The 26,350-nt window shown below is 42.2% G+C and overlaps 10 non-coding genes across 10 annotated transcripts; all 10 read left to right on the top strand.

Annotated features, from left to right (window-relative positions):
• Positions 1 to 2,089: 2,089 nt before the first annotated feature.
• LOC148007657 (small nucleolar RNA SNORD116) lies at positions 2,090 to 2,182 on the top strand. Its single transcript, XR_015656969.1, has one exon. It is a non-coding gene; the product is annotated as a small nucleolar RNA SNORD116 (small nucleolar RNA).
• A 2,477-nt stretch (positions 2,183 to 4,659) lies between these two features.
• Positions 4,660 to 4,752, top strand: LOC148007656 (small nucleolar RNA SNORD116). Its single transcript, XR_015656958.1, has one exon. It is a non-coding gene; the product is annotated as a small nucleolar RNA SNORD116 (small nucleolar RNA).
• A 2,477-nt stretch (positions 4,753 to 7,229) lies between these two features.
• LOC148007655 (small nucleolar RNA SNORD116) lies at positions 7,230 to 7,322 on the top strand. The gene has a single exon (XR_015656954.1). It is a non-coding gene; the product is annotated as a small nucleolar RNA SNORD116 (small nucleolar RNA).
• Positions 7,323 to 9,800: 2,478 nt separating this feature from the next.
• Positions 9,801 to 9,893, top strand: LOC148007654 (small nucleolar RNA SNORD116). The gene has a single exon (XR_015656944.1). It is a non-coding gene; the product is annotated as a small nucleolar RNA SNORD116 (small nucleolar RNA).
• Positions 9,894 to 12,371: 2,478 nt separating this feature from the next.
• Positions 12,372 to 12,464, top strand: LOC148007653 (small nucleolar RNA SNORD116). The gene has a single exon (XR_015655565.1). It is a non-coding gene; the product is annotated as a small nucleolar RNA SNORD116 (small nucleolar RNA).
• Positions 12,465 to 14,943: 2,479 nt separating this feature from the next.
• On the top strand, positions 14,944 to 15,034 carry LOC148007652 (small nucleolar RNA SNORD116). Its single transcript, XR_015655635.1, has one exon. It is a non-coding gene; the product is annotated as a small nucleolar RNA SNORD116 (small nucleolar RNA).
• Positions 15,035 to 17,512: 2,478 nt separating this feature from the next.
• LOC148007651 (small nucleolar RNA SNORD116) lies at positions 17,513 to 17,605 on the top strand. Its single transcript, XR_015655632.1, has one exon. It is a non-coding gene; the product is annotated as a small nucleolar RNA SNORD116 (small nucleolar RNA).
• A 2,475-nt stretch (positions 17,606 to 20,080) lies between these two features.
• On the top strand, positions 20,081 to 20,173 carry LOC148007650 (small nucleolar RNA SNORD116). The gene has a single exon (XR_015656932.1). It is a non-coding gene; the product is annotated as a small nucleolar RNA SNORD116 (small nucleolar RNA).
• Positions 20,174 to 22,645: 2,472 nt separating this feature from the next.
• Positions 22,646 to 22,738, top strand: LOC148007649 (small nucleolar RNA SNORD116). Its single transcript, XR_015656927.1, has one exon. It is a non-coding gene; the product is annotated as a small nucleolar RNA SNORD116 (small nucleolar RNA).
• A 2,481-nt stretch (positions 22,739 to 25,219) lies between these two features.
• On the top strand, positions 25,220 to 25,312 carry LOC148007648 (small nucleolar RNA SNORD116). Its single transcript, XR_015655564.1, has one exon. It is a non-coding gene; the product is annotated as a small nucleolar RNA SNORD116 (small nucleolar RNA).
• Positions 25,313 to 26,350: the final 1,038 nt, after the last annotated feature.

The raw sequence follows: 26,350 nt of genomic DNA, 5'->3' as shown, positions 1-26,350 counted from the left end.
CAGGCGACATGTGGAATGAGGCAGTAGCAATTCTCAGGAACTATGGGAATGTGGACTCTTCCTGTGTGAAAACAAAGCTCTGTTTTCTTGAAAGACTGATTGTGGCCATGGCAATTAGGTTGGAAAGAGAGCCTTGGAATTTAAAAGGTTGGCATGTAGCCTTCTTGTCTGTGGATTTAGAAGTGCATGCTTTCAAATGTCCCAGGATTCATACCACCTTCATGGATGTATGGAGAACACCCATTTTAATCCTAGTTTCTATGTTTATTGTTGGGACATTTTTTGTCAGTCTATCCGGGTAGTTTGCCAGCAGTTCTTATGGATTGACTGTACCAAAATGGTCTGGACATACATCTCCTCCTCTTCTAGGATCTAAGAATGTGAGCATGCAAGTTTGAACCTTACACACACTCCTTCTAGGAATTTTATATTTTGGTATGGCCGTAGAAGATAGGCATGGAGTGTCTGCGGGATTATCTCTCCTTATGCTCTTGATGTGGCCTTGCTGAAGGTTAACTTGGCATTTTGGCTATGTGTTTTGGGGCTGATGGTAGTCCTGTTATCTTAGACATTGTTCTTTTCTCCAAGCAAATATCAACAAGAAATTGTGTTTCCATTTGATTATGAAAGTGAGCTGTATGCTTAGGATCATGCTGTTGATAATAACATATATCTCAGTGACTACAGGTTATGCTTGTGTTTGGTGACCTGAGAGGGTTTGAACAGACACTTTCTCTGTGGTGATCAATGTCAGATACCACAGCAATAGCACTCACAGGAATTTAGAACCAGTCAAAACCTGAATATGAGATATATGAGCATGGACAGAGACAGAGAGAAAGAACAATTGTTGAAGAGGCTAAGCATGTGTGAGACAGAGGAAGACAGTGAGAGACAGAAAGAGAGAGCGGGGGGAGAGAGGGGGGGTGAAGTGGAAAAGAGGACACTGTGATATTAAAGCAGATATCTTGATTGACAGAAATAAGGAAACCAAATAGGGAGAATGTGAGTGAGAAACTGAGAAGCTAGGAGAGTCACTGCAAGTCAATTTCAGAGAGAAAGTGAAGAAGCGAGATAGAGAAAGAGTACATAAGAAGTCCATTCATCTAACGTGGATGAGAATCTTATATGATATTTGCATTGGTTCTCATCGAAGGCAGAGTAGGACTAATAGGTGTAGTATGTTATGATTATGGAGGGTGCTCCGATTGTGGCCAAATCTATTAAGATTCTGATGGTTTCCATGGGAAGAGTAAGGCCTGATATTCTCTGTCATATCCGGCTGAACTGAGATATACTTATTTTTGTAGACAACTTCCATTAAGCCATGTTAGTGGTCTCATTCTGTTGTGTACCTCGTGCCAATTTCTTTGGACGGTTCTCAAGTGATGTACATACTACTGTAGTTTTCGGGATCAGATATTGGCTTCGTCCCATCTTAAGAACTTTGTTGCATGGTAACCTCCAGGAATTCGGTGATAGAATTGGGAAAATTATGTCCCCAAACAGTTCCTTGGAGGAAAAATATCTCTGATATGGATTGTGAGGGCAAATTTCTAGAAGACGGAAGGAGTGCTGAGAGAGCCGAAGTGTTCGATAAATTAAGAACTAACAACAATGCATCACAGTCTCCATGATTTGCAAGGAATCCAATAAAGTGGGGGTATGTGCTATTTGCTTTACTTTCAGGGACAGAGTCCCTGTCTCATACCGGAAATGGACGGCTTGCAGAGGAACTGAGTATGGAACATCAGATGAAGTTGGAAGAAGCCTAACATCGCCTGCCCTGAAGTCCTCAGTTGAAGCTCTCTTGCCTGAGGATACCTGAAGTGAAAGGTAAGAAACACTTGACTTTCCAAAGGAACTCAAAGTGCTCAGGTGTTGATGGAGCTCACAGGAGTTCCCAACCTTGAACCATGATCCTATGGGACCTGGTTCAGTCTCACTGTCTGTGGCTACTCCTGTGATTGGAGAATAGGCCCATTGGTTCGTGGTAAAGGATGTGAATGTCTTGAATTCTGTTCGCTCACCAAACCTGATCTATTTGGAGTATACTAAGTGTCATGGCAGGGGGTACACCAGCGTGCTTGGATCGATGATGATTTCCAATAAAACATTCCTTGGAAAGCTGAACAAAATGAGTGAAAACTCAATACCGCCACTATCATCGTGACTGAGGTCCAACACCTGGGATCACATATGTCACCGAGGGACTCACATGGCCTCCATTCATCTTGCGAGACTTGGATCCAGTGAGAGAGCCTTCAGAATGTTCTTTGCTTGCCTAAATCACCAGAAATCATGGCCTAAATCAAGGCTTCACCTTTTGCTCTAATGATAACATGCTTTCCGGTTGAGGAGATCATTGTCAGTATCTTGGAAGTTAGCCCTACCAACTCCATCAGCAATAATGTATAGTAGGTTGTGAGGCAAATGTAAGTTTAGCGGGGGCAGCATAGTTCAACAATGTACACTGGAATGTCAGGAAATGTGTTTCTGTCCGTGTCTGAAGCCTTCGCATGAATGATGACACTTCTGTTTCATAAAACAGAGATACATAACGGGAAGGTTACAGGCGACATGTGGAATGAGGCAGTAGCAATTCTCAGGAACTATGGGAATGTGGACTCTTCCTGTGTGAAAACAAAGCTCTGTTTTCTTGAAAGACTGATTGTGGCCATGGCAATTAGGTTGGAAAGAGAGCCTTGGAATTTAAAAGGTTGGCATGTAGCCTTCTTGTCTGTGGATTTAGAAGTGCATGCTTTCAAATGTCCCAGGATTCATACCACCTTCATGGATGTATGGAGAACACCCATTTTAATCCTAGTTTCTATGTTTATTGTTGGGACATTTTTTGTCAGTCTATCCGGGTAGTTTGCCAGCAGTTCTTATGGATTGACTGTACCAAAATTGTCTGGACATACATCTCCTCCTCTTCTAGGATCTAAGAATGTGAGCATGCAAGTTTGAATCTTACACACACTCCTTCTAGGAATTTTATATTTTGGTATGGCCGTAGAAGATAGGCATGGAGTGTCTGCGGGATTATCTCTCCTTATGGTCTTGATGTGGCCTTGCTGAAGGTTAACTTGGCATTTTGGCTATGTGTTTTGGGGCTGATGGTAGTCCTGTTATCTTAGACATTGTTCGTTTCTCCAAGCAAATATCAACAAGAAATTGTGTTTCCATTTGATTATGAAAGTGAGCTGTATGCTTAGGATCATGCTGTTGATAATAACATATATCTCAGTGACTACAGGTTATGCTTGTGTTTGGTGACCTGAGAGGGTTTGAACAGACTCTTTCTCTGTGGTGATCAATGTCAGATACCACAGCAATAGCACTCACAGGAATTTAGAACCAGTCAAAACCTGAATAGGAGATATATGAGCATGGACAGAGACAGAGAGAAAGAACAATTGTTGAAGAGGCTAAGCATGTGTGAGACAGAGGAAGACAGTGAGAGACAGAAAGAGAGAGCGGGGGGAGAGAGGGGGGTGAAGTGGAAAAGAGGACACTGTGATATTAAAGCAGATATCTTGATTGACAGAAATAAGGAAACCAAATAGGGAGAATGTGAGTGAGAAACTGAGAAGCTAGGAGAGTCACTGCAAGTCAATTTCAGAGAGAAAGTGAAGAAGCGAGATAGAGAAAGAGTACATAAGAAGTCCATTCATCTAACGTGGATGAGAATCTTATATGATATTTGAATCAGATCTCATCGAAGGCAGAGTAGGACTAATAGGTGTAGTATGTTATGATTATGGAGGGTGCTCCGATTGTGGCCAAATCTATTAAGATTCTGATTGTTTCCATGGGAAGAGTAAGGCCTGATTTTCTCTGTCATATCCGGCTGAACTGAGATATACTTATTTTTGTAGACAACTTCCATTAAGCCATGTTAGTGGTCTCATTCTGTTGTGTACCTCGTGCCAATTTCTTTGATGGTTCTCAAGTGATGTACATACTACTGTAGTTTTCGGGATCAGATATTGGCTTCGTCCCATCTTAAGAATTTTGTTGCATGGTAACCTCCAGGAATTCGGTGATAGAATTGGGAAAATTATGTCCCCAAACAGTTCCTTGGAGGAAAAATATCTCTGATATGGATTGTGAGGGCAAATTTCTAGAGGACGGAAGGAGTGCTGAGAGAGCCCAAGTGTTCGATAAATTAAGAACTAACAACAATGCATCACAGTCTCCATGATTTGCAAGGAATCCAATAAAGTGGGGGTATGTGCTATTTGCTTTACTTTCAGGGACAGAGTCCCTGTCTCATACCGGAAATGGACGGCTTGCAGAGGAACTGAGTATGGAACATCAGATGAAGTTGGAAGAAGCCTAACATCGCCTGCCCTGAAGTCCTCAGTTGAAGCTCTCTTGCCTGAGGATACCTGAAGTGAAAGGTAAGAAACACTTGACTTTCCAAAGGAACTCAAAGTGCTCAGGTGTTGATGGAGCTCACAGGAGTTCCCAACCTTGAATCATGATCCTATGGGACCTGGTTCAGTCTCACTGTCTGTGGCTACTCCTGTGATTGGAGAATAGGCCCATTGGTTCGTGGTAAAGGATGTGAATGTCTTGAATTCTGTTCGCTCACCAAACCTGATCTATTTGGAGTATACTAAGTGTCATGGCAGGGGGTACACCAGCGTGCTTGGATCGATGATGATTTCCAATAAAACATTCCTTGGAAAGCTGAACAAAATGAGTGAAAACTCAATACCGCCACTATCATCGTGACTGAGGTCCAGCACCTGGGATCACATATGTCACCGAGGGACTCACATGGCCTCCATTCATCTTGCGAGACTTGGATCCAGTGAGAGAGCCTTCAGAATGTTCTTTGCTTGCCTAAATCACCAGAAATCATGGCCTAAATCAAGGCTTCACCTTTTGCTCTAATGATAACATGCTTTCCGGTTGAGGAGATCATTGTCAGTATCTTGGAAGTTAGCCCTACCAACTCCATCAGCAATAATGTATAGTAGGTTGTGAGGCAAATGTAAGTTTAGCGGGGGCAGCATAGTTCAACAATGTACACTGGAATGTCAGGAAATGTGTTTCTGTCCGTGTCTGAAGCCTTCGCATGAATGATGACACTTCTGTTTCATAAAACAGAGATACATAACGGGAAGGTTACAGGCGACATGTGGAATGAGGCAGTAGCAATTCTCAGGAACTATGGGAATGTGGACTCTTCCTGTGTGAAAACAAAGCTCTGTTTTCTTGAAAGACTGATTGTGGCCATGGCAATTAGGTTGGAAAGAGAGGCTTGTAATTTAAAAGGTTGGCATGTAGCCTTCTTGTCTGTGGATTTAGAAGTGCATGCTTTCAAATGTCCCAGGATTCATACCACCTTCATGGATGTATGGAGAACACCCATTTTAATCCTAGTTTCTATGTTTATTGTTGGGACATTTTTTGTCAGTCTATCCGGGTAGTTTGCCAGCAGTTCTTATGGATTGACTGTACCAAAATGGTCTGGACATACATCTCCTCCTCTTCTAGGATCTAAGAATGTGAGCATGCAAGTTTAAATCTTACACACACTCCTTCTAGGAATTTTATATTTTGGTATGGCCGTAGAAGATAGGCATGGAGTGTCTGCGGAATTATCTCTCCTTATGGTCTTGATGTGGCTTTGCTGAAGGTTAACTTGGCATTTTGGCTATGTGTTTTGGGGCTGATGGTAGTCCTGTTATCTTAGACATTGTTCTTTTCTCCAAGCAAATATCAACAAGAAATTGTGTTTCCATTTGATTATGAAAGTGAGCTGTATGCTTAGGATCATGCTGTTGATAATAACATATATCTCAGTGACTACAGGTTATGCTTGTGTTTGGTGACCTGAGAGGGTTTGAACAGACACTTTCTCTGTGGTGATCAATGTCAGATACCACAGCAATAGCACTCACAGGAATTTAGAACCAGTCAAAACCTGAATAGGAGATATATGAGCATGGACAGAGACAGAGAGAAAGAACAATTGTTGAAGAGGCTAAGCATGTGTGAGACAGAGGAAGACAGTGAGAGACAGAAAGAGAGAGCAGGGGGAGAGAGGGGGGGTGAAGTGGAAAAGAGGACACTGTGATATTAAAGCAGATATCTTGATTGACAGAAATAAGGAAACCAAATAGGGAGAATGTGAGTGAGAAACTGAGAAGCTAGGAGAGTCACTGCAAGTCAATTTCAGAGAGAAAGTGAAGAAGCGTGATAGAGAAAGAGTACATAAGAGGTCCATTCATCTAACGTGGATGAGAATCTTATATGATATTTGAATCAGATCTCATCGAAGGCAGAGTAGGACTAATAGGTGTAGTATGTTATGATTATGGAGGGTGCTCCGATTTGGCCAAATCTATTAAGATTCTGATGGTTTCCATGGGAAGAGTAAGGCCTGATTTTCTCTGTCATATCCGGCTGAACTGAGATATACTTATTTTTGTAGACAACTTCCATTAAGCCATGTTAGTGGTCTCATTCTGTTGTGTACCTCGTGCCAATTTCTTTGGATGGTTCTCAAGTGATGTACATACTACTGTAGTTTTCGGGATCAGATATTGGCTTCGTCCCATCTTAAGAACTTTGTTGCATGGTAACCTCCAGGAATTCGGTGATAGTATTGGGAAAATTATGTCCCCAAACAGTTCCTTGGAGGAAAAATATCTCTGATATGGATTGTGAGGGCAAATTTCTAGAAGACGGAAGGAGTGCTGAGAGAGCCCAAGTGTTCGATAAATTAAGAACTAACCACATTGCATCACAGTCTCCATGATTTGCAAGGAATCCAATAAAGTGGGGGTATGTGCTATTTGCTTTACTTTCAGGGACAGAGTCCCTGTCTCATACCGGAAAAGGACGCCTTGCAGAGGAACTGAGTATGGAACATCAGATGAAGTTGGAAGAAGCCTAACATCGCCTGCCCTGAAGTCCTCAGTTGAAGCTCTCTTGCCTGAGGATACCTGAAGTGAAAGGTAAGAAACACTTGACTTTCCAAAGGAACTCAAGTGCTCAGGTGTTGATGGAGCTCACAGGAGTTCCCAACCTTGAATCATGATCCTATGGGACCTGGTTCAGGCTCACTGTCTGTGGCTACTCCTGTGATTGGAGAATAGGCCCATTGGTTCGTGGTAAAGGATGTGAATGTCTTGAATTCTGTGCGCTCACCAAACCTGATCTATTTTGAGTATACTAAGTGTCATGGCAGGGGGTACACCAGCGTGCTTGGATCGATGATGATTTCCAATAAAACATTCCTTGGAAAGCTGAACAAAATGAGTGAAAACTCAATACCGCCACTATCATCGTGACTGAGGTCCAGCACCTGGGGTCACAAATGTCACTGAGAAACTCACATGGCCTCCATTCATCTTGCGAGACTTGGATCCAGTGAGAGAGCCTTCAGAATGTTCTTTGCTTGCCTAAATCACCAGAAATGATGGCCTAAATCAAGGCTTCACCTTTTGCTCTAATGATAACATGCTTTCCGGTTGAGGAGATCATTGTCAGTATCTTGGAAGTTAGGCCTACCAACTCCATCAGCAATAATGTATAGTAGGTTGTGAGGCAAATGTAAGTTTAGCGGGGGCAGCATAGTTCAACAATGTACACTGGAATGTCAGGAAATGTGTTTCTGTCCGTGTCTGAAGCCTTCGCATGAATGATGACACTTCTGTTTCATAAAACAGAGATACATAACCGGAAGGTTACAGGCGACATGTGGAATGAGGCAGTAGCAATTCTCAGGAATTATGGGAATGTGGACTCTTCCTGTGTGAAAACAAAGCTCTGTTTTCTTGAAAGACTGATTGTGGCCATGTCAATTGGGTTGGAAAGAGAGCCTTGGAATTTAAAAGGTTGGCATGTAGCCTTCTTGTCTGTGGATTCTAGAAGTGTATGCTTTCAAATGTCCCAGGATTCATACCACCTTCATGGATGTATGGAGAACACCCATTTTAATCCTATTTCTATGTTTATTGTTGGGACATTTTTGTCAGTCTATCCTGGTAGTTTGCCAGCAGTTCTTATGGATTGACTGTACCAAAATGGTCTGGACATACATCTCCTCCTCTTCTAGGATCTAAGAATGTGAGCATGCAAGTTTGAATCTTACACACACTCCTTCTAGGAATTTTATATTTTGGTAAGGCCATAGAAGATAGGCATGGAGTGTCTGCGGGATTATCTCTCCTTATGGTCTTGATGTGGCCTTGCTGAAGGTTAACTTGGCATTTTGGCTATGTGTTTTGGGGCTGATGGTAGTCCTGTTATCTTAGACATTGTTCTTTTCTCCAAGCAAATATCAACAAGAAATTGTGTTTCCATTTGATTATGAAAGTGAGCTGTATGGTTAGGATCATGCTGTTGATAATAACATATATCTCAGTGACTACAGGCTATGCTTGTGTTTGGTGACCTGAGAGGGTTTGAACAGACACTTTCTCTGTGGTGATCAATGTCAGATACCACAGCAATAGCACTCACAGGAATTTAGTACCAGTCAAAACCTGAATAGGAGATATATGAGCATGGAGAGAGACAGAGAGCAAGTACAATTGTTGAAGAGGCTAAGCATGTGTGAGACAGAGGAAGACAGTGAGAAACAGAAGAGAGAGGGGGGGGAAGAGAAGGGGTGTGAAGTGGAAAAGAGGACACTGTGATATTAAAGCAGATATCTTGATTGACAGAAATAAGGAAACCAAATAGAGAGAATGTGAGTGAGAAACTGAGAAGCTAGGAGAGTCACTGCAAGTCAATTTCAGAGAGAAAGTGAAGAAGCGAGATAGAGAAAGAGTACATAAGAAGTCCATTCATCTAATGTGGATGAGAATCTTATATGATATTTGAATCTGTTCTCATCGAAGGCAGAGTAGGACTAATAGGTGTAGTATGTTATGATTATGGAGGGAGCTCCGATTGTGGCCAAAGCTATTAAGATTCTGATGGTTTCCATGGGAAGAGTAAGGCCTGATTTTCTCTGTCATATCCGGCTGAACTGAGATATACTTATTTTTGTAGACAACTTCCATTAAGCCATGTTAGTGGTCTCATTCTGTTGTGTACCTCGTGCCAATTACTTTGGATGGTTCTCAAGTGATGAACATACTACTGTAGTTTTCGGGATCAGATATTGGCTTCGTCCCATCTTAAGAACTTGGTTGCATGGTAACCTCCAGGAAATCGGTGATTGAATTGGGAAAATTATGTCCCCAAACAGTTCCTTGGAGGAAAAATATCTCTGATATGGATTGTGAGGGCAAATTTCTAGAGGACGGAAGGAGTGCTGAGAGAGCCCAAGTGTTCGATAAATTAAGAACTAACAACAATGCATCACAGTCTCCATGATTTGCAAGGAATCCAATAAAGTGGGGGAATGTGCTATTTGCTTTATTTTCAGGGACAGAGTCCCTGTCTCATACCGGAAAAGGACGGCTTGCAGAGGAACTGAGTATGGAACATCAGATGAAGTTGGAAGAAGCCTAACATCGCCTGCCCTGAAGTTCTCAGTTGAAGCTCTCTTGCTTGAGTATACCTGAAGTGAAAGGTAAGAAACACATGACTTTCCAAAGGAACTCAAAGTGCTCAAGTATTGATGGAGCTCGCAGGAGTTCCCAACGATGAATCATGATCCTTTGGGATCTGGTTCAGCCTCACTGCCTGTGGCTACTCCTGTGATTGGAGAATAGGCCCATTGGTTCGTGGTAAAGGATGTGAATGTCTTGAATTCTGTGCGCTCACCAAACCTGATCTATTTTGAGTATACTAAGTGTCATGGCAGGGGGTACACCAGCGTGCTTGGATCGATGATGATTTCCAATAAAACATTCCTTGGAAAGCTGAACAAAATGAGTGAAAACTCAATACCGCCACTATCATCGTGACTGAGGTCCAGCACCTGGGGTCACAAATGTCACTGAGAAACTCACATGGCCTCCATTCATCTTGCGAGACTTGGATCCAGTGAGAGAGCCTTCAGAATGTTCTTTGCTTGCCTAAATCACCAGAAATGATGGCCTAAATCAAGGCTTCACCTTTTGCTCTAATGATAACATGCTTTCCGGTTGAGGAGATCATTGTCAGTATCTTGGAAGTTAGGCCTACCAACTCCATCAGCAATAATGTATAGTAGGTTGTGAGGCAAATGTAAGTTTAGCGGGGGCAGCATAGTTCAACAATGTACACTGGAATGTCAGGAAATGTGTTTCTGTCCGTGTCTGAAGCCTTCGCATGAATGATGACACTTCTGTTTCATAAAACAGAGATACATAACCGGAAGGTTACAGGCGACATGTGGAATGAGGCAGTAGCAATTCTCAGGAATTATGGGAATGTGGACTCTTCCTGTGTGAAAACAAAGCTCTGTTTTCTTGAAAGACTGATTGTGGCCATGTCAATTGGGTTGGAAAGAGAGCCTTGGAATTTAAAAGGTTGGCATGTAGCCTTCTTGTCTGTGGATTCTAGAAGTGTATGCTTTCAAATGTCCCAGGATTCATACCACCTTCATGGATGTATGGAGAACACCCATTTTAATCCTATTTCTATGTTTATTGTTGGGACATTTTTGTCAGTCTATCCTGGTAGTTTGCCAGCAGTTCTTATGGATTGACTGTACCAAAATGGTCTGGACATACATCTCCTCCTCTTCTAGGATCTAAGAATGTGAGCATGCAAGTTTGAATCTTACACACACTCCTTCTAGGAATTTTATATTTTGGTAAGGCCATAGAAGATAGGCATGGAGTGTCTGCGGGATTATCTCTCCTTATGGTCTTGATGTGGCCTTGCTGAAGGTTAACTTGGCATTTTGGCTATGTGTTTTGGGGCTGATGGTAGTCCTGTTATCTTAGACATTGTTCTTTTCTCCAAGCAAATATCAACAAGAAAGTGTGTTTCCATTTGATTATGAAAGTGAGCTGTATGGTTAGGATCATGCTGTTGATAATAACATATATCTCAGTGACTACAGGCTATGCTTGTGTTTGGTGACCTGAGAGGGTTTGAACAGACACTTTCTCTGTGGTGATCAATGTCAGATACCACAGCAATAGCACTCACAGGAATTTAGTACCAGTCAAAACCTGAATAGGAGATATATGAGCATGGAGAGAGACAGAGAGCAAGTACAATTGTTGAAGAGGCTAAGCATGTGTGAGACAGAGGAAGACAGTGAGAAACAGAAGAGAGAGGGGGGGGAAGAGAAGGGGTGTGAAGTGGAAAAGAGGACACTGTGATATTAAAGCAGATATCTTGATTGACAGAAATAAGGAAACCAAATAGAGAGAATGTGAGTGAGAAACTGAGAAGCTAGGAGAGTCACTGCAAGTCAATTTCAGAGAGAAAGTGAAGAAGCGAGATAGAGAAAGAGTACATAAGAAGTCCATTCATCTAATGTGGATGAGAATCTTATATGATATTTGAATCTGTTCTCATCGAAGGCAGAGTAGGACTAATAGGTGTAGTATGTTATGATTATGGAGGGAGCTCCGATTGTGGCCAAAGCTATTAAGATTCTGATGGTTTCCATGGGAAGAGTAAGGCCTGATTTTCTCTGTCATATCCGGCTGAACTGAGATATACTTATTTTTGTAGACAACTTCCATTAAGCCATGTTAGTGGTCTCATTCTGTTGTGTACCTCGTGCCAATTACTTTGGATGGTTCTCAAGTGATGAACATACTACTGTAGTTTTCGGGATCAGATATTGGCTTCGTCCCATCTTAAGAACTTGGTTGCATGGTAACCTCCAGGAAATCGGTGATTGAATTGGGAAAATTATGTCCCCAAACAGTTCCTTGGAGGAAAAATATCTCTGATATGGATTGTGAGGGCAAATTTCTAGAGGACGGAAGGAGTGCTGAGAGAGCCCAAGTGTTCGATAAATTAAGAACTAACAACAATGCATCACAGTCTCCATGATTTGCAAGGAATCCAATAAAGTGGGGGAATGTGCTATTTGCTTTATTTTCAGGGACAGAGTCCCTGTCTCATACCGGAAAAGGACGGCTTGCAGAGGAACTGAGTATGGAACATCAGATGAAGTTGGAAGAAGCCTAACATCGCCTGCCCTGAAGTTCTCAGTTGAAGCTCTCTTGCTTGAGTATACCTGAAGTGAAAGGTAAGAAACACATGACTTTCCAAAGGAACTCAAAGTGCTCAAGTATTGATGGAGCTCGCAGGAGTTCCCAACGATGAATCATGATCCTTTGGGATCTGGTTCAGCCTCACTGCCTGTGGCTACTCCTGTGATTGGAGAATAGGCCCATTGGTTCGTGGTAAAGGATGTGAATGTCTTGAATTCTGTGCGCTCACCAAACCTGATCTATTTTGAGTATACTAAGTGTCATGGCAGGGGGTACACCAGCGTGCTTGGATCGATGATGATTTCCAATAAAACATTCCTTGGAAAGATGAACAAAATGAGTGAAAACTCAATACCGCCACTATCATCGTGACTGAGGTCCAGCACCTGGGATCACAAATGTCACTGAGGGACTCACATGGCCTCCATTCATCTTGCGAGACTTGGATCCAGTGAGAGAGCCTTCAGAATGTTCTTTGCTTGCCTAAATCACCAGAAATCATGGCCTAAATCAAGGCTTCAACTTTTGCTCTAATGATAACATGCTTTCCGGTTGAGGAGATCATTGTCAGTATCTTGGAAGTTAGCCCTACCAACTCCATCAGCAATAATGTATAGTAGGTTGTGAGGAAAATGTAAGTTTAGCGGGGGCAGCATAGTTCAACAATGTACACTGGAATGTCAGGAAATGTGTTTCTGTCCGTGTCTGAAGTCTTCGCATGAATGATGACACTTCTGTTTCATAAAACAGAGATACATAACGGGAAGGTTACAGGCGACATGTGGAATGAGGCAGTAGCAATTCTCAGGAACTATGGGAATGTGGACTCTTCCTGTGTGAAAACAAAGCTCTGTTTTCTTGAAAGACTGATTGTGGCCAAGTCAATTGGGTTGGAAAGAGAGCCTTGGAATTTAAAAGGTTTGCATGTAGCCTTCTTGTCTGTGGATTCTAGAAGTGCATGCTTTCAAATGTCCCAGGATTCATACCACCTTCATGGATGTATGGAGAACACCCATTTTAATCCTATTTCTATGTTTATTGTTGGGACATTTTTGTCAGTCTATCCGGGTAGTTTGCCTGCAGTTCTTATGGATTGACTGTACCAAAATGGTCTGGACATACATCTCCTCCTCTTCTAGGATCTAAGAATGTGAGCATGCAAGTTTGAATCTTACACACACTCTTTCTAGGAATTTTATATTTTGGTAAGGCCATAGAAGATAGGCATGGAGTGTCTGCGGGATTATCTCTCCTTATGGTCTTGATGTGGACTTGCTGAAGGTTGACTTGGCATTTTGGCTATGTGTTTTGGGGCTGATGGTAGTCCTGTTATCTTAGACATTGTTCTTTTCTCCAAGCAAATATCAACAAGAAAGTGTGTTTCCATTTGATTATGAAAGTGAGCTGTATGGTTAGGATCATGCTGTTGATAATAACATATATCTCAGTGACTACAGGCTATGCTTGTGTTTGGTGACCTGAGAGGGTTTGAACAGACACTTTCTCTGTGGTGATCAATGTCAGATACCACAGCAATAGCACTCACAGGAATTTAGTACCAGTCAAAACCTGAATAGGAGATATATGAGCATGGAGAGAGACAGAGAGCAAGAACAATTGTTGAAGAGGCTAAGCATGTGTGAGACAGAGGAAGACAGTGAGAAACAGAATAGAGAGAGGGGGGGAAGAGAGGGGGTGTGAAGTGGAAAAGAGGACACTGTGATATTAAAGCAGATATCTTGATTGACAGAAATAAGGAAACCAAATAGAGAGAATGTGAGTGAGAACCTGAGAAGCTAGGAGAGTCACTGCAAGTCAATTTCAGAGAGAAAGTGAAGAAGCGAGATAGAGAAAGAGTACATAAGAAGTCCATTCATCTAATGTGGATGAGAATCTTATATGATATTTGAATCAGATCTCATCGAAGGCAGAGTAGGACTAATAGGTGTAGTATGTTATGATTATGGAGGGAGCTCCGATTGTGACCAAAGCTATTAAGATTCTGATTGTTTCCATGGGAAGAGTAAGGCCTGATTTTCTCTGTCATATCCGGCTGAACTGAGATATACTTATTTTTGTAGACAACTTACATTAAGCCATGTTAGTGGTCTCATTCTGTTGTGTACCTCGTGCCAATTTCTTTGGATGGTTCTCAAGTGATGTACATACTACTGTAGTTTTCGGGATCAGATATTGGCTTCGTCCCATCTTAAGAACTTGGTTGCATGGTAACCTCCAGGAATTCGGTGATTGAATTGGGAAAATTATGTCCCCAAACAGTTCCTTGGAGGAAAAATATCTCTGATATGGATTGTGAGGGCAAATTTCTAGAGGACGGAAGGAGTGCTGAGAGAGCCCATGTGTTCGATAAATTAAGAACTAACAACAATGCATCACAGTCTCCATGATTTGCAAGGAATCCAATAAAGTGGGGGAATGTGCTATTTGCTTTATTTTCAGGGACAGAGTCCCTGTCTCATACCGGACAAGGACGGCTTGCAGAGGAACTGAGTATGGAACATCAGATGAAGTTGGAAGAAGCCTAACATCGCCTGCCCTGAAGTCCTCAGTTGAAGCTCTCTTGCCTGAGGATACCTGAAGTGAAAGGTAAGAAACACTTGACTCTCCAAAGGAACTCAAAGTGCTCAAGTGTTGATGGAGCTCGCAGGAGTTCCCAACCATGAATCATGATCCTTTGGGATCTGGTTCAGCCTCACTGCCTGTGGCTACTCCTGTGATTGGAGAATAGGCCCATTGGTTCGTGGTAAAGGATGTGAATGTCTTGAATTCTGTTCGCTCACCAAACCTGATCTATTTTGAGTATACTAAGTGTCATAGCAGGGGGTACACCAGCGTGCTTGGATCGATGATGATTTCCAATAAAACATTCCTTGGAAAGCTGAACAAAATGAGTGAACTCAATACCGCCACTATCATCGTGACTGAGGTCCGGCACCTGGGATCACAAATGTCACTGAGGGACTCACATGGCCTCCATTCATCTTGCGAGACTTGGATCCAGTGAGAGAGCCTTCAGAATGTTCTTTGCTTGCCTAAATCACCAGAAATCATGGCCTAAATGAAGGCTTCAACTTTTGCTCTAATGATAACATGCTTTCCGGTTGAGGACATCATTGTCAGTATCTTGGAAGTTAGCCCTACCAACTCCATCAGCAATAATGTATAGTAGGTTGTGAGGCAAATGTAAGTTTAGCGGGGGCAGCATAGTTCAAAAATGTACACTGGAATGTCTGGAAATGTGTTTCTCTCCGTGTCTGAAGCCTTCGCATGAATGCTGACCCTTCTGTTTCATAAAACAGAGATACATAACGGGAAGGTTACAGGCGACATGTGGAATGAGGCAGTAGCAATTCTCAGGAACTATGGGAATGTGGACTCTTCCTTTGTGAAAACAAAGCTCTGTTTTCTTGAAAGACTGATTGTGGCCATGTCAATTGGTTTGGAAAGAGAGCCTTGGAATTTAAAAGGTTGGCATGTAGCCTTCTTGTCTGTGGATTCTAGAAGTGCATGCTTTCAAATGTCCCAGGATTCATACCACCTTCATGGATGTATGGAGGACACCCATTTTAATCCTATTTCTATGTTTATTGTTGGGACATTTTTGTCAGTCTATCCGGGTAGTTTGCCAGCAGTTCTTATGGATTGACTGTACCAAAATGGTCTGGACATACATCTCCTCCTCTTCTAGGATCTAAGAATGTGAGCATGCAAGTTTGAATCTTACACACACTCCTTCTAGGAATTTTATATTTTGGTAAGGCAATAGAAGTAGGCATGGAGTGTCTGCGGGATTATCTCTCCTTATGGTCTTGATGTGGCCTTGCTGAAGGTTAACTTGGCATTTTGGCTATGTGTTTTGGGGCTGATGGTAGTCCTGTTATCTTAGACATTGTTCTTTTCTCCAAGCAAATATCAACAAGAAAGTGTGTTTCCATTTGATTATGAAAGTGAGCTTTATGCTTAGGATCATGCTGTTGATAATAACATATATCTCAGTGACTACAGGTTATGCTTGTGTTTGGTGACCTGAGAGGGTTTGAACAGACACTTTCTCTGTGGTGATCAATGTCAGATACCACAGCAATAGCACTCACAGGAATTTAGTACCAGTCATAACCTGAATAGGAGATATATGAGCATGGAGAGAGACAGAGAGCAAGAACAATTGTTGAAGAGGCTAAACATGTGTGAGACAGAGGAAGACAGTGAGAAACAGAAGAGAGAGAGGGGGGGAAGAGAGGGGGTGTGAAGTGGAAAAGAGGACACTGTGATATTAAAGCAGATATCTTGATTGACAGAAATAAGGAAACCAAATAGAGAGAATGTGAGTGAGAAACTGAGAAGCTAGGAGAGTCACTGCAAGTCAATTTCAGAGAGAAAGTGAAGAAGCGAGATAGAGAAAGAGTACATAAGAAGTCCATTCATCTAATGTGGATGAGATTCTTATATGATATTTGAATCGGTTCTCATCGAAGGCAGAGTAGGACTAATAGGTGTAGTATGTTATGATTATGGAGGGAGCTCCGATTGTGGCCAAAGCTATTAAGATTCTGATGGTTTCCATGGGAAGAGTAAGGCCTGATTTTCTCTGTCATATCCGGCTGAACTGAGATATACTTATTTTTGTAGACAACTTACATTAAGCCATGTTAGTGGTCTCATTCTGTTGTGTACCTCGTGCCAATTTCTTTGGATGGTTCTCAAGTGATGTACATACTACTGTAGTTTTCGGGATCAGATATTGGCTTCGTCCCATCTTAAGAACTTGGTTGCATGGTAACCTCCAGGAATTCGGTGATTGAATTGGGAAAATTATGTCCCCAAACAGTTCCTTGGAGGAAAAATATCTCTGATATGGATTGTGAGGGCAAATTTCTAGAGGACGGAAGGAGTGCTGAGAGAGCCCATGTGTTCGATAAATTAAGAACTAACAACAATGCATCACAGTCTCCATGATTTGCAAGGAATCCAATAAAGTGGGGGAATGTGCTATTTGCTTTACTTTCAGGGACAGAGTCCCTGTCTCATACCGGACAAGGACGGCTTGCAGAGGAACTGAGTATGGAACATCAGATGAAGTTGGAAGAAGCCTAACATCGCCTGCCCTGAAGTCCTCATTTGAAGCTCTCTTGCCTGAGGATACCTGAAGTGAAAGGTAAGAAACACTTGACTCTCCAAAGGAACTCAAAGTGCTCAAGTGTTGATGGAGCTCGCAGGAGTTCCCAACCATGAATCATGATCCTTTGGGATCTGGTTCAGCCTCACTGCCTGTGGCTACTCCTGTGATTGGAGAATAGGCCCATTGGTTCGTGGTAAAGGATGTGAATGTCTTGAATTCTGTTCGCTCACCAAACCTGATCTATTTTGAGTATACTAAGTGTCATAGCAGGGGGTACACCAGCGTGCTTGGATCGATGATGATTTCCAATAAAACATTCCTTGGAAAGCTGAACAAAATGAGTGAAAACTCAATATCGCCACTATCATCGTGACTGACGTCCAGCACCTGGGATCACAAATGTCACTGAGGGACTCACATGGCCTCCATTCATCTTGCGAGACCTGGATCCAGTGAGAGAGCCTTCAGAATATTCTTTGCTTGCCTAAATCACCAGAAATCATGGCCTAAATCAAGGCTTCACCTTTTGCTCTAATGATAACATGCTTTCCGGTTGAGGAGATCATTGTCAGTATCTTGGAAGTTAGCCCTACCAACTCTATCAGCAATAATGTATAGTAGGTTGTGAGGAAAATGTAAGTTTAGCGGGGGCAGCATAGTTCAACAATATACACTGGAATGTCAGGAAATGTGTTTCTGTCCGTGTCTGAAGCCTTCGCATGAATAATGACACTTCTGTTTCATAAAACAGAGATACATAACGGGAAGGTTATAGGCGACATGTGGAATGAGGCAGTAGCAATTCTCAGGAACTATGGGAATGTGGACTCTTCCTGTGTGAAAACAAAGCTCTGTTTTCTTGAAAGACTGATTGTGGCCATGGCAATTAGGTTGGAAAGAGAGCCTTGGAATTTAAAAGGTTTGCATGTAGCCTTCTTGTCTGTGGATTCTAGAAGTGCATGCTTTCAAATGTCCCTGGATTCATACCACCTTCATGGATGTATGGAGAACACCCATTTTAATCCTATTTCTATGTTTATTGTTGGGACATTTTTTTGTCAGTCTATCCGGGTAGTTTGCCAGCAGTTCTTATGGATTGACTGTACCAAAATGGTCTGGACATACATCTCCTCCTCTTCTAGGATCTAAGAATGTGAGCATGCAAGTTTGAATCTTACACACACTCCTAGGAATTTTATATTTTGGTATGGCCGTAGAAGATAGGCATGGAGTGTCTGCGGGATTATCTCTCCTTATGGTCTTGATGTGGCCTTGCTGAAGGTTAACTTGGCATTTTGGCTATGTGTTTTGGGGCTGATGGTAGTCCTGTTATCTTAGACATTGTTCTTTTCTCCAAGCAAATATCAACAAGAAATTGTGTTTCCATTTGATTATGAAAGTGAGCTGTATGCTTAGGATCATGCTGTTGATAATAACATATATCTCAGTGACTACAGGTTATGCTTGTGTTTGGTGACCTGAGAGGGTTTGAACAGACACTTTCTCTGTGGTGATCAATGTCAGATACCACAGCAATAGCACTCACAGGAATTTAGTACCAGTCAAAACCTGAATAGGAGATATATGAGCATGGACAGAGACAGAGAGAAAGAACAATTGTTGAAGAACTAAGCATGTGTGAGACAGAGGAAGACAGTGAGAGACAGAAAGAGAGAGAGGGTGGGGAGAGAGGGGGTGTGAAGTGGAAAAGAGGACACTGTGATATTAAAGCAGATATCTTGATTGACAGAAAGAAGGAAACCAAATAGAGAGAATGTGAGTGAGAAACTGAGAAGCTAGGAGAGTCACTGCAAGTCAATTTCAGAGAGAAAGTGAAGAAGCGAGATAGAGAAAGAGTACATAAGGAGTCCATTCATCTAATGTGGATGAGAATCTTATATGATATTTGAATCGGTTCTCATCGAAGGCAGAGTAGGACTAATAGGTGTAGTATGTTATGATTATGGAGGGTGCTCCGATTGTGGCCAAAGCTATTAAGATTCTGATGGTTTCCATGGGAAGTGTTAGGCCTGATTTTCTCTGTCATATCCGGCTCAACTGAGATTTACTTATTTTGTAGACAACTTCCATTAAGCCATGTTAGTGGTCTCATTCTGTTGTGTACCTCGTGCCAATTTCTTTGGATGGTTCTCAAGTGATGTACATACTACTGTAGTTTTCTGGATCAGATATTGGCTTCGTCCCATCTTAAAAACTTTGTTGCATGGTAACCTCCAGGAATTCGGTGATAGAATTGGGAAAATTATGTCCCCAAACAGTTCCTTGGAGGAAAAATATCTCTGATATGGATTGTGAGGGCAAATTTCTAGAAGACGGAAGGAGTGCTGAGAGAGCCCAAGTGTTCGATAAATTAAGAACTAACAACAATGCATCACAGTCTCCATGATTTGCAAGGAATCCAATAAAGTGGGGTTATGTGCTATTTGCTTTACTTTCAGGGACAGAGTCCCTGTCTCATACCGGAAAAGGACAGCTTGCAGAGGAACTGAGTATGGAACATCAGATGAAGTTGGAAGAAGCCTAACATCGCCTGCCCTGAAGTCCTCAGTTGAAGTTCTCTTGCCTGAGGATACCTGAAGTGAAGGGTAAGAAACACTCTACTTTCAAAAAGAACTCAATGCTCAGGTGTTGATGGAGCTCGCAGGAGTTCCCAAACTTGAATCATGATCCTTTGGGACCTGGTTCAGGCTCACTGCCTGTGGCTACTCCTGTGATTGGAGAATAGGCCCATTGGTTCGTGGTAAAGGATGTGAATGTCTTGAATTCTGTTCGCTCACCAAACCTGATCTATTTTGAGTATACTAAGTGTCATGGCAGGGGGTACACCAGCGTGCTTGGATCGATGATGATTTCCAATAAAACATTCCTTGGAAAGCTGAACAAAATGAGTGAAAACTCAATACCGCCACTATCATCGTGACTGAGGTCCAGCACCTGGGATCACAAATGTCACTGAGGGACTCACATGGCCTCCATTCATCTTGCGAGACTTGGATCCAGTGAGAGAGCCTTCAGAATGTTCTTTGCATGCCTAAATCACCAGAAATCATGGCCTAAATCAAGGCTTCACCTTTTGCTCTAATGATAACATGCTTTCCGGTTGAGGAGATCATTGTCAGTATCTTGGAAGTTAGCCCTACCAACTCCATCAGCAATAATGTATAGTAGGTTGTGAGGAAAATGTAAGTATAGCGGGGGCAGCAGAGTTCAACAATGTACACTGGAATGTCAGGAAATGTGTTTCTGTCCGTGTCTGAAGCCTTCGCATGAATGATGACCCTTCTGTTTCATAAAACAGAGATACATAACGGGAAGGTTACAGACGACATGTGGAATGAGGCAGTAGCAATTCTCAGGAACTATGGGAATGTGGACTCTTCCTGTGTGAAAACAAAGCTCTGTTTTCTTGAAAGACTGATTGTGGCCATGGCAATTAGGTTGGAAAGAGAGCCTTGGAATATAAAGGTTGGCATGTAGCCTTCTTGTCTGTGGATTCTAGAAGTGCATGCTTTCAATTGTCCCAGGATCCATACCACCTTCATGGATGTATGGAGAACACCCATTTTAATCCTAGTTTCTATGTTTATTGTTGGGATATTTTTTGTCAGTCTATCCGGGTAGTTTGCCAGCAGTTCTTATTGATTGACTGTACCAAAATGGTCTGGACATACATCTCCTCCTCTTCTAGGATCTAAGAATGTGAGCATGCAAGTTTGAATCTTACACACACTCCTCTAGGAATTTTATATTTGGTATGGCCGTAGAAGATAGGCATGGAGTGTCTGTGGGATTATCTCTCCTTATGGTCTTGATGTGGCCTTGCTGAAGGTTAACTTGGCATTTTGGCTATGTGTTTTGGAGCTGATGGTAGTCCTGTTATCTTAGACATTGTTCTTTTCTCCAAGCAAATATCACAAAGAAATTGTGTTTCCATTTGATTATGAAAGTGAGCTGCATGCTTAGGATCATGCTGTTGATAATAACATATATCTCAGTGACTACAGGTTATGCTTGTGTTTGGTGACCTGAGAGGGTTTGAACAGACACTTTCTCTGTGGTGATCAATGTCAGATACCACAGCAATAGCACTCACAGGAATTTAGAACCAGTCAAAACCTGAATAGGAGATATATGAGCATGGACAGAGACAGAGAGAAAGAACAATTGTTGAAGACGCTAAGCATGTGTGAGACAGAGGAAGACAGTGAGAGACAGAAAGAGAGAGGGGGGGAGAGAGGGGGGGAGTGGAAAAGAGGACACTGTGATATTAAAGCAGATATCTTGATTGACAGAAATAAGGAAACCAAATAGAGAGATTGTGAGTGAGAATCTGAGAAGCTAGGAGAGTCACTGCAAGTCAATTTCAGAGAGAAAGTGAAGAAGCGAGATAGAGAAAGAGTACATAAGAAGTCCATTCATCTAATGTGGATGGGAATCTTATATGATATTTGTATCAGTTCTCATCGAATGCAGAGTAGGACTAATAGGTGTAGTATGTTATGATTATGGAGGGTGCTCCGATTGTGGCCAAAGCTATTAAGATTCTGATGGTTTCCATGGGAAGAGTAAGGCCTGATTTTCTCTGTCCTATCCGGCTGAACTGAGATTTACTTATTTTTGTAGACAACTTCCATTAAGCCATGTTAGTGGTCTCATTCTGTTGTGTACCTTGTGCTAATTTCTTTGGATGGTTCTCAAGTGATGTACATACTACTGTAGTTTTCGGGATCAGATATTGGCTTCGTCCCATTTTAAGATCTTTGTTGCCTGGTAACCTACAGGAATTCGGTGATAGAATTGGGAAAATTATGTCCCCAAACAGTTCCTTGTAGGAAAAATATCTCTGATATGGATTGTGAGGGCAAATTTCTAGAGGACGGAAGGAGTGCTGAGAGAGCCCAAGTGTATGATAAATTAAGAACTAACAACAATGCATCACAGTCTCCATGATTTGCAAGGAATCCAATAAAGTGCAGAATGTGCTATTTGCTTTACTTTCAGGGACAGAGTCCCTGTCTCATACCAGACAAGGACGGCTTACAGAGGAACTGAGTATGGAACATCAGATGAAGTTGGAAGAAGCCTAACATCGCCTGCCCTGAAGTCCTCAGTTGAAGCTCTCTTGCCTGAGGATACCTGAAGTGAAAGGTAAGAAACACTTGAATTTCCAAAGGAACTAAAAGTGCTCAGGTGTTGATGGAGCTAACGGGAGTTCCCAAACTTGAATCATGAACCTTTGGGACCTGGTTCAGGCTCACTGCCTGTGGCTACTCCTGTGATTGGAGAATAGGCCCATTGGTTCGTGGTAAAGGATGTGAATGTCTTGAATTCTGTTTGCTCACCAAACCTGATCTATTTTGAGTATACTAAGTGTCATGGCAGGGGGTACACCAGCGTGCTTGGATCGATGATGATTTCCAATAAAACATTCCTTGGAAAGCTGAACAAAATGAGTGAAAACTCAATACCGCCACTATCATCGTGACTGAGGTCCAGCACCTGGGATCACAAATGTCACTGAGGGACTCACATGGCCTCCATTCATCTTGCGAGACTTGGATCCAGTGAGAGAGCCTTCAGAATGTTCTTTGCATGCCTAAATCACCAGAAATCATGGCCTAAATCAAGGCTTCACCTTTTGCTCTAATGATAACATGCTTTCCGGTTGAGGAGATCATTGTCAGTATCTTGGAAGTTAGCCCTACCAACTCCATCAGCAATAATGTATAGTAGATTGTGAGGAAAATATAAGTTTAGCCGGCGCAGCATAGTTCAACAATGTACACTGGAATGTGAGGAAATGTGTTTCTGTCCGTGTCTGAAGCCTTCGCATGAATGATGATGCTTCTGTTTCATAAAACAGAGATACATAACGGGAAGGTTACAGGCGACATGTGGAATGAGGCAGTAGCAATTCTCAGGAACTATGGGAATGTGGACTCTTCCTGTGTGAAAACAAAGCTCTGTTTTCTTGATAGACTGATTGTGGCCATGGCAATTAGGTTGGAAAGAGAGCCTTGGAATTTAAAAGGTTGGCATGTAGCCTTCTTGTCTGTGGATTCTAGAAGTGCATGCTTTCAATTGTCCCAGGATCCATACCACCTTCATGGATGTATGGAGAACACCCATTTTAATCCTAGTTTCTATGTTTATTGTTGGGATATTTTTTGTCAGTCTATCCGGGTAGTTTGCCAGCAGTTCTTATTGATTGACTGTACCAAAATGGTCTGGACATACATCTCCTCCTCTTCTAGGATCTAAGAATGTGAGCATGCAAGTTTGAATCTTACACACACTCCTCTAGGAATTTTATATTTGGTATGGCCGTAGAAGATAGGCATGGAGTGTCTGCGGGATTATCTCTCCTTATGGTCTTGATGTGGCCTTGCTGAAGGTTAACTTGGCATTTTGGCTATGTGTTTTGGAGCTGATGGTAGTCCTGTTATCTTAGACATTGTTCTTTTCTCCAAGCAAATATCACAAAGAAATTGTGTTTCCATTTGATTATGAAAGTGAGCTGCATGCTTAGGATCATGCTGTTGATAATAACATATATCTCAGTGACTACAGGTTATGCTTGTGTTTGGTGACCTGAGAGGGTTTGAACAGACACTTTCTCTGTGGTGATCAATGTCAGATACCACAGCAATAGCACTCCCAGGAATTTAAAACCAGTCAAAACCTGAATAGGAGATATATGAGCATGGACAGAGACAGAGAGAAAGAACAATTGTTGAAGAGGCTAACAATGTGTGAGACAGAGGAAGACAGTGAGAGACAGAAAGAGAGAGAGATGGGGGGAGACAGGGGGGTTGAAGTGGAAAAGAGGACACTGTGATATTAAAGCAGATATCTTGATTGACAGAAATAAGGAAACCAAATAGAGAGAATGTGAGTGAGAAACTGAGATGCTAGGAGAGTCACTGCAAGTCAATTTCAGAGAGAAAGTGAAGAAGCGAGATAGAGAAAGAGTACATAAGAAGTCAACTCATCTAATGTGGATGAGAATCTTATATGATATTTGAATCGGTTCTCATCGAAGGCAGAGTAGGACTAATAGGTGTAGCATGTTATGATTATGGAGGGTGCTCCGATTGTGGCCAAAGCTATTAAGATTCTGATGGTTTCCATGGGAAGAGTAAGGCCTGTTTTTCTCTGTCATATCTGGCTGAACTGAGATTTACTTATTTTTGTAGACAACTTCCATTAAGCCATGTTAGTGGTCTCATTCTGTTGTGTACCTCGTGCCAATTTCTTTGGATGGTTCTCAAGTGATGTACATACTACTGTAGTTTTCGGGATCAGATATTGGCTTCGTCCCATCTTAAGAACTTTGTTGCATGGTAACCTCCAGGAATTCGGTGATAGAATTGGGAAAATTATGTCCCCAAACAGTTCCTTGGAGGAATAATATCTCTGATATGGATTGTGAGGGCAAATTTCTAGAGAACGGAAGGAGTGCTGAGAGAGCCCAAGTGTTCGATAAATTAAGAACTAACAACAATGCATCACAGTCTCCATGATTTGCAAGGAATCCAATAAAGTGGGGGAATGTGCTATTTGCTTTACTTTCAGGGACAGAGTCCCTGTCTCATACCGGACAAGGACGGCTTGCAGAGGAACTGAGTATGGAACATCAGATGAAGTTGGAAGAAGCCTAACATCGCCTGCCCTGAAGTCCTCAGTTGAAGCTCTCTTGCCTGAGGATACCTGAAGTGAAAGGTAAGAAACACTTGACTTTCCAAAGGAACTCAAAGTGCTCAGGTGTTGATGGAGCTCGCGGGAGTTCCCAACCTTGAATCATGATCCTTTGTGACTTGGTTCACGCTCACTGCCTGTGGCTACTCCTGTGACTGGAGAATACGCCCATTGGTTCGTGGTAAAGGATGTGAATGTCTTGAATTCTGTTCGCTCACCAAACCTGATCTATTTTGAGTATACTAAGTGTCATGGCAGGGGGTACACCAGCGTGCTTGGATCGATGATGTTTTCCAATAAAACATTCCTTGGAAAGCTGAACAAAATGAGTGAAAACTCAATACCGCCACTATCATCGTGACTGAGGTCCAGCACCTGGGATCACATATGTCACCGAGGGACTCACATGGCCTCCATTCATCTTGCGAGACTTGGATCCAGTGAGAGAGCCTTCAGAATGTTCTTTGCTTGCCTAAAAAACCAGAAATCATGGCCTAAATCAAGGCTTCAACTTTTGCTCTAATGATAACATGCTTTCCGGTTGAGGAGATCATTGTCAGTATCTTGGAAGTTAGGCCTACCAACTCCAGCAGCAATAATGTATAGTAGGTTGTGAGGAAAATGTAAGTTTAGCGGGGGCAGCATAGTTCAAAAATGTACACTGGAATGTCAGGAAATGTGTTTCTGTCCGTGTCTGAAGCCTTCGCATGAATGATGACACTTCTGTTTCATAAAACAGAGATACATAACGGGAAGGTTACAGGCGACATGTGGAATGAGGCAGTAGCAATTCTCAGGAACTATGGGAATGTGGACTCTTCCTGTGTGAAAACAAAGCTCTGTTTTCTTGAAAGACTGATTGTGGCCATGTCAATTGGGTTGGAAAGAGAGCCTTGGAATTTAAAAGGTTGGCATGTAGCCTTCTTGTCTGTGGATTCTAGAAGTGCATGCTTTCAAATGTCCCAGGATTCATACCACCTTCATGGATGTATGGAGGACACCCATTTTAATCCTATTTCTATGTTTATTGTTGGGTCATTTTTGTCAGTCTATCCGGGTAGTTTGCCAGCAGTTCTTATGGATTGACTGTACCAAAATGGTCTGGACATACATCTCCTCCTCTTCTAGGATCTAAGAATGTGAGCATGCAAGTTTGAATCTTACACACACTCCTTCTAGGAATTTTATATTTTGGTAAGGCCATAGAAGATAGGCATGGAGTGTCTGCGGGATTATCTCTCCTTATGGTCTTGATGTGGCCTTGCTGAAGGTTAACTTGGCATTTTGGCTATGTGTTTTGGGGCTGATGGTAGTCCTGTTATCTTAGACATTGTTCTTTTCTCCAAGCAAATATCAACAAGAAAGTGTGTTTCCATTTGATTATGAAAGTGAGCTGTATGCTTAGGAT

Source organism: Rattus norvegicus, chromosome 1 (genome assembly GCF_021556685.1).
Source record: "Rattus norvegicus strain SHRSP/BbbUtx chromosome 1, alternate assembly SHRSP_T2T, whole genome shotgun sequence".
NCBI lineage: Eukaryota > Metazoa > Chordata > Mammalia > Rodentia > Muridae > Rattus > Rattus norvegicus.
This window is presented reverse-complemented; position numbering and strand designations above follow the sequence as displayed.